Source organism: Myotis myotis, unplaced genomic scaffold (genome assembly GCF_014108235.1).
Source record: "Myotis myotis isolate mMyoMyo1 unplaced genomic scaffold, mMyoMyo1.p scaffold_m19_p_2, whole genome shotgun sequence".
Lineage (NCBI taxonomy): Eukaryota > Metazoa > Chordata > Mammalia > Chiroptera > Vespertilionidae > Myotis > Myotis myotis.
Window position 1 is genome coordinate 19,773,074 of NW_023416324.1, and position 7,746 is coordinate 19,780,819.

Consider the following 7,746-nt stretch of genomic DNA (forward strand, 5'->3'; position numbering starts at 1 on the left):
CTTTGCCAAACGGAAAATGGGGAGAGGCAGGTCAGGTCAGAGAGTGAAGGGCCCTATGTGTCCAAGAGGCTGAGGTTTATCCTGGAGAAAAACAAGAAGGGATTTAAGAAGTGGGAGAACAAGGTCCCCATTTAGCCTTAGAAAGGGTCCTCTGGGGCACATAGAGAAGGGACGGTCTGGGGAAGAGGGGTGAGGAGAGTGTGGGAAGCTGATATGATAGAGTCAGTCCCAGGGCTTGGAGCTATGCGTGTGTGTATCACTTAGTCACCTGTCAGGTGCTCACCTTAGGTCAATGATTCAAAGGTTCCAGTCCCAGGAACACACCTGCCCCTTAAAAGGAATTTTACATGATGCTGCCTTTAGCCGGAGGAGCCACCCAAGGGACCCAGGGCTATCAGGCAGAGAGCCTGTTGGGCCTCCCTTCCTCTCCAGCCCTCCCCCCGCTCCAACCCCCCCCCCCTGCCCCTGGGCCTCCTCTTTGTGAATTTGTGTCTGTGGCTGTCTGTGGGCTGAGGCAGCAGAAAGAGCATTTCGGAGTGAGCCGGGGCTAAATCCAAATCCTGATTCTCCTACTAGCTAGCTGCATGATGACCTTGGTCACATTTCTTAACCTCTCGGCGCTGTTTCCCTCTGATCATGGGCGGGAGCTCTGCCCACACAACTCTGGTTTTGTGGAAAATGTTCAAACTTGTAGTATTTAAAAATGTTTGTATGTAAATGCATAGAAAAAATACACACTACCCACTATTAATAATGGTTGGGGTGAGATGGGGAATGCCTGTAAAAAGGCACTTTCCCATTTACCCCATTTACTTCTGCATTGCTTGGGCCTTTCATAGGCTCGTGTGTTCTACATTATCACTTTGAGAAAAAGCAGGGCTAATACTATCACCTTCACAGACTGTTGGAAGGATTTTTCAAAGATCCTACAGATTGCCCAGCCAGTGTGGCTCAGTGATTGAGCATCGACCTATGAACCAGGAGGTCACGGTTCGATTCCTGGTCAGGCCATATGCCTGGGTTGAGGGCCTGATCCCCAGTGTGGGGTGTGCAGGAGGCAGCCCATCAATGATTCTCTCTCATCATTGATGTTTCTATCTCTCTTCCTCTCCCTTCCTCTCTCTGAAATCAATAAAAATATATTTTAAAAAAAGATCCTACAGATAACAGTCCTTTCATGCTGCCTGTGCAGAATTGACCCTCACCAAGTATTAGTTCCTTTCTCCTCTCTTCCCCTTTCCTGGATCTGTGTCGGGTATTTGTGTATCTGCGTTTCTGCTTGTAACTCTGTCTCTTTATATTTGTGTAACAAGGCCTTCTGTATATCTCTCTCTGGTTTATGAGCCAGTGAGTGTCTTGTGTGTTTGTATCAATGGATGCCTGTGTATGAGGGTGTGTGCATCTGGGAATGTGTGCATTTGTGTATCTATGTGTGTCTGTGTATCAGCCTGTCTGTGTATAATTGTGTGTGTGTGTGTGTGCGGGGATTGGGGGGGGAGGGTTGCATCTATGCGTGAGTTTGTGTTTCAGTATGTTTCTGTGTGTTTCTGTGTTTAGATGTCAGGCGGTCTTAGTGTACCTGAGTGTTTACAGTTATCTAGATGTGTCAGTGTGTATCTGGGTGTTTTGCTGTGTGCATCTGGGCGTGCCAGTGTGAAATGGTGTGCATGTGAGTGTGCCAACTTGTTTGTGTCTCAGTGGGCTTATGTGGGACCCTGTGTGGATGGGGTTTGTCTCTGAGAGTCCACATCCAGCTGTTTCCTCTGATCATGGGCAGGAGCTCTGCGCACACATCGCACACATCGCACACATCGTCACTCCTCCTCCAGCTTCCAGAAGCCCCGAGTGTGGGCGTTTCCCTCCTAGCACTGCCCTTGGGCACAGGGCCAGTCTTGCTGCCCTGGACTGGTGGAGTGTCTGCAAACACCTTGAGGGCCCCGCCCAGCAACCCCCTACATAAAGCCTTATCAGCTCCCAGGCCAGACTGGTCACCCCCCTATTTTGGGGGTGAGAACTGAACAGTGAACCCCTCTCCTTAGAGAGCAGTGAGCCCTGTGGATCTCGGGGTCAGGAAATCCCTGCGCTCTCTGCCAAGGTCATTGTCCAACTGGCTTAGCTTTTTGTGTGTGTGCTTGTCAGATGCAGCCAGACAGTTGTGAAACAAAGCACATCTCCATGGCAACCCACCTCTGCCTTGGAACTTGGGCAGTTCAGTGGTTTTGTGGCCCCTTCAGGCGCAGCGCTGGGATGGGGGTGGATGGTGAGGATGAGTAATGAAGCTTCTGAGTATGTGCGCTGCGCCCCACCCCCAACCCCGAAGCGCACGCAAATACCTCCACACTCACACGCTTTCCCTAGGTGAGATCACCGGATGTTCGGATGGGGAAATGGGTGTCCAGAGAGGGCAAGTGTCTTGCCCAAGGAAACCCAGCAAATTGGTGGCAGGACTGAGGCGAGAACCAGATTAGGCTAACTCTTGACAAGCCAATAAGCTGAGCGGGCTGGATAATTCATTTCTGTGCAGACTTCAGAATAAAGCTTCTCCTGACATCTCTACCAAGTTTTAAAAACTCCTACCACTTGCCCCTGCTTGTCGATGAAGCACGGTGTTCTCTAATGACCAATTAGAACTGCCGCAGAAATAAACTGAATGCTGGTTCTCACTTAAAACATAACCATCGCCTATAACCCAGGGTTTCAGGTTTTTAGCCCCCATCAAAATGTCATCATTGTTCCTGCTGATTTACTTCGTGGTAAGTAAAGGTTATAAGTTTTGAGTTATAAAATACCTTTGTACCTATAAAACATTTTTTACCCATTTTATCTCTCAGATAAAATTCGGGCAGCTTTTGTTTGAGGAGAAAAAGGAAAGTTCCAATGCTAAAAGCAAAAGTTTTTGTTTGTTTGTTATTTTTAGTATTTTTATTGATTTCAGAGAGGAAGGAAGAGGGAGAGAGATCAATGATGAGAGAGAATCATTGATCAGGTGCCTCCTGCATGCCCACAACCCGGGCATGCGCCCTCGATCGGCATCGAACCTGGGGCCCTTCAGTCCGCAGGCTGACGCCCTATCCACTGAGCCAGACCAGCCAGGGCTAACAGCAAAAGTTTGAAACCACTTTTCTACATGTGTACAGAGTGAGGAGAGTGACAATCTGATCCCAGAATCTGGTCTCTCTGGAAGCCTGGAGCACCGAGCTGGTCTCAGGAGTCTGGGCAGAGGCAACAGCTATTTTTCCTTTCTCTTGTCTCCCACCTCTTCCCCCTCCTCTCCGGTACCCTCCCACCCTCAGCCTCCTAGGAGCTGGCATCACCTCAGAGCTGGGAGCCCGCAGCACTCCATTGATTCCAGCCACACACTACTAACATCTTGCGGGTATTTCACCTTTCAACCCAGCAGGGAAAATGGGTGGAATTAGGCTTGGGGCCTGATTCTAAGAGATGCTGGGAGGATCAAAGAAGACCTCCGCAGGGCGGGTGTTTGAAATGTTAACACAGTGCACAGATGCCAGGACACAGGAATGCCCGCAGAAGAGATGGGACCTGAGAGATTCTCCCCTCACCCTTGGGCTAGGGAGGGGACGGGGGGGGGGGGGGGGGGAGAAGGACCTCTGATGTCCGGAACCTCTTTCTATCTTTTTTAAAAAATATATTTTTATTGATTTCAGAGAGGAAGGAAGAGGGAGAGAGAGATAGAAACATCAATGATGAGAGAGAATCCTACATGCCCCCTACTGGGGATCGAGCCTGCAACCCAGGCATGTGCCCTTGACCAGAAATGAACCCAGTACCCTACAGTCCACAGGCCGATGCTCTATCCACTGAGCCAAACCAGCTAGGACCCCTTTCTATCTTCTCCTCCCACTGAAAAGAGTCAAATGGTAGCCCTGGCCAGTGTGGCTCAGTTGGTTGAGTGTTGTCCTGTGCACCGAAGTGTCAATTCCAGGTCAGGGCACATACCCAGGTTTCGGGGAGGGGCCTGTGTGTGGGCCAGTTGATCAATGTTTCTTCCTCCCCCTCCTTTCCTCTCTCTCTAAAACAATAAAAACATGTTTAAAAATATATATATTTTAAAAAGGATCAAATGGTAGGTTCTTATATTTCATTCTGAGACAGGACCCTTTGGAGAAGTTGGTTAAAGCTGCTGACCCTTTCCCCAGATAAACACATGAAGGTGCATCCAAATGAATCAGAACATTTCCGAGGTTTCTGGAGGCCCAGCTGTGGCCCCCGGATAGATACTCCTCTTTTCCAGGGTCTTAACTGCCAACTCTTTTTTTTAAAATCCTCACTCGAGGACATTTTTTCCATTGATTTCTAGAGAGAGAGTGAAAGGAGGGGGGAGGGAGAAAAACATCAAAGTGAGAGAGACACAGCCATGATTGGTTGCCTCCCGCATGGACCCCGACTGGGGCTGGGGAACCTGCAACTGAGGCACCTGCCCTTAACCCCTTAACTGGGAATCGAACCTGGGACCCTTCAGTCCACAGGCCGATGCTCTGAGTCAAACCAGCAGGAGCTTAACTGCCAACTTTTGAAAGCAGCTTGCGAGGAGTGGGGGAGGGTGCCTGACACAAAGCTGGTGCTCAGTCACACACACACACACATACACACATGAACACAAATCACTGAAAACCCACCTCTGGGCAGAGGTGGCTGTGTGACTGCTGGCAAGTCACCCCACCTCTCTCTAGGCGTTCTTGTCCATGGAATAGGAATACTATTCATCTCTCAACATCTCCAACTTTGCAGAACTGCCCCGCTTTCCACTATAGTTCCGGCCCCTCCATGTGGTCTAAGCTCTGAGGGAAGCCACAGCTGCTCCCGCCCCTGACTGTGTGGTTGGCAGGCTCTGTCCCTTCCTGGTGTTCCTATAAAACGAGGGAGGCTCAGCCACACCTTGGCCTGACTGTCCAGGCTGGAGTGTGTGTGGGAGGAGGCCAGGCTCCAGGAAGGGACAAAGCTACAGAGCCGTTGTCCCTTGGTGGGGGGAAGGTCTCCCAATGTGGACGGTGAGGGAAGGTTGGATGGGTGTGAGGGCAATATCTGGGTGGTCCTGGGTTTTCCAAACCAGAGGGGGCAAAGCTAGAGGGTGGTGTGGTGTGGGGGCTGCTTCCCCAAACCTGGTTGTTGCTGGTTCCACCCTGGGGACAGGCTGTCACTTCCTCCCTGGTCAGGTGATAGCCTGGCCCCAGGATGGACTTTGGGCCCTGCCCACAGGGATGCTGGGAAGTCAATTTTCTCAGCTGCTTGTAGGGCCAACAAAGAAATGTAGCTGAGCTGAGCAACCATGAATCCAGAGGGCAGGGTTGCGGGTTAGCCCTTCCAGGCCAGCCCTCCCTGGGAGTCTTAGAAGCATGTCTGTCCATTAGGTCAGGGGACCAGAGGGAAAGCTGGGAGATGCTGGCCTGAAGTCAGTCCAGGTTGGAAATGGGAGATGAGAATGTCTGGGTGGGAATATAACCTGGACCTCTTGCCGCTCCCTACCTTCCCTCCTGACTTCCAAACCAGGGGGCCCTCTCTCTGGGTTAATTCCTGGGCATTGTGTTTTGAGAGGAGCCTTCAATGAAAAATTACATGAGCCACTGGCAGGGTCAACTTCCTGGATGTAGTCACACATTGTCCTGTATTTGGAACGGCTCACGCTTGGTTGAATGCTCTGCTGTCTTGCCCTCTTGAAATTTTTAATAAATTTTGAGCAAAAGGCCCTGCATTTTCAATTTGTATTGAGCTCTGCAAACTATGTAGACATCCTGACTTCTGGGAAGAGAGTGCTGAAAGGGTTGGTGGGAGCAAGACTAACCAATAGTCCTCTCCTGATCACCCCTCCCAAGAGCCTTCCTCTCTCCTCCCTGCCCAATGCATCCAGGCTATCTAACAGGCCAAGGCCCGCACCCAGCTCTCTTTCCAAGCCTCAGCCCTGCCCGTAACACCAAGAGGCAGGGTCCTTAGGGCTAGTGTTGGGCTGGGAGAAAGCACGAGGACAGGACCCAGCGTGATTCCTGTGCTGACAGCGCTTGAGCCAGAATGGGTGCTCTGGGAGTGTGGGTCGGATCAGAATGAATGGCTACTAGGGAAACTGAGGCTCAGCAAAGACAGTGATCTGCCCTCCCCCACACCCCCAGGTGGGGAGAGTATCGGTGATGGCCCAGGTATGCCACAGCTGAGCCCCTGGGGACACTTAGGGGGCTAAAGCAAGTGGAGGTCATGCCCTACACTCTAATCATCCTACAATATTATAGTGAGTGCTGTTTACATTATGCCAGGACTGACTGGCTGGGTGCCCCACACAAATGGGTCTTTGCCCTCCTGGAGACCAGGACCAGGAGAAAGCTACCTCACCAGGGTCAAGTTGGGTGATTAAGACAAACTCTAGGGGGCGGAGTGATGATGATGCCTTTCTGGGGGTCCAGAGAGGGAGTGCAAGACCTCTGAACCCACGGCTGGCCCCTAGGGCGATTCCAACCCCTGGGGACCAGGCACAGAGGAGGCCAACATTGCTGGTCTTCTCTGCTGCCGACCCCTTTTGTGCTCTCAGACAAGCATTGTCCCCTCCTGGCCTCAGTTTCCCTGCTGTACGATGGGGGTAACACCCTCTGCCCTGCTTCCCTCCTAGCTTGTGGGATTAAATGATATAGAAGAGCTTGGTTAGCTATAATAAAGACCTAAAGGCACAGCCTTTTCATGATTTTTTTTTAATATATTTTTTATTTCAGAGAGGAAGGGAGAGGGAGAGAGAGAGAGAAACATCAATGATGAGAGAGAACCACCGACTGGCTGCCTCCTGCACACCCCACTATGGAGATTGAGCACTCAGCCAGGTATATGCCCTGACCAGGAATTGAACCATAGATAGGTCCATAGGTCCTGGGTCATAGGTCCAGGCTCAACCACTGAGCCACGCCCACCGGGCACTTTCCCTGCTTCTTAAAGGCTTTCCTCCCTATCGGTTTCCTGGGTCACTTCTCACCTACAGAGGATCTCAAAGCACTTTATCCCATTGCGAGTTAATGAAGCCCCAGATCAGCCCTACTCAGTGCTGAGCATCTCAGTGGGAAACCCAGAGCCAGGCAGGGGTGTCCTGGGGCCTCACAGCCTAGCCCACGGGTAAACTGGGGCACTGCTCTCCTCACTCCCCGCACCAGCCCCCCCGCCCCCCCCACGGAGGATTGCAGGGAGCTGGGGAAGGTGTGGGGAGGGTGGGGAAAGGGGCAGAGGGGCGAGTTCTAATCGCCACGCGGGAGAGGTCCGTCCACTGCCCGTCGCAGGCCTCGGGCGCTCCTGAACCCCCAGTCTTCGTGTCCGGGTCCTGGAAAGAATTCTCAGAATTCCCCGAGTCCAGGTGAAAAATTCCAGAGCCCCCCCATCCCCTTCCAGACCAAACTCAGGACACCACGCTCTCTCAGGTCCAGCCCAGCCCGGCTCCTCGCCTTCCCCGGGCACCCCCATCCTCCAGCCACCGCGGGCGCCTTCCTCCCGCGACCCCAGCGCCCTCCGCAGCCCCGCCGGGACGCAAACTCCGGTCCGTCCCCGCGGACCCGCCCCGCGACCCCGCCTCTCGGTCCCCGGCCGTCCGCGCGGCTCGGGGGGCTGGGGCCGCCGTCCCTCGCACCCGACCTCGCCCTCCTCCAGCCTCGACCCGCGCGGGCCGGGCGGCGGGGAGGAGCAGCGGCAGCGCCGCTCCCGCCCCGCGGCCGCTCCCTCCCCGGGCTCCTTCCCTCGGGCGGTCCCCGCGCCCCGCCCGCC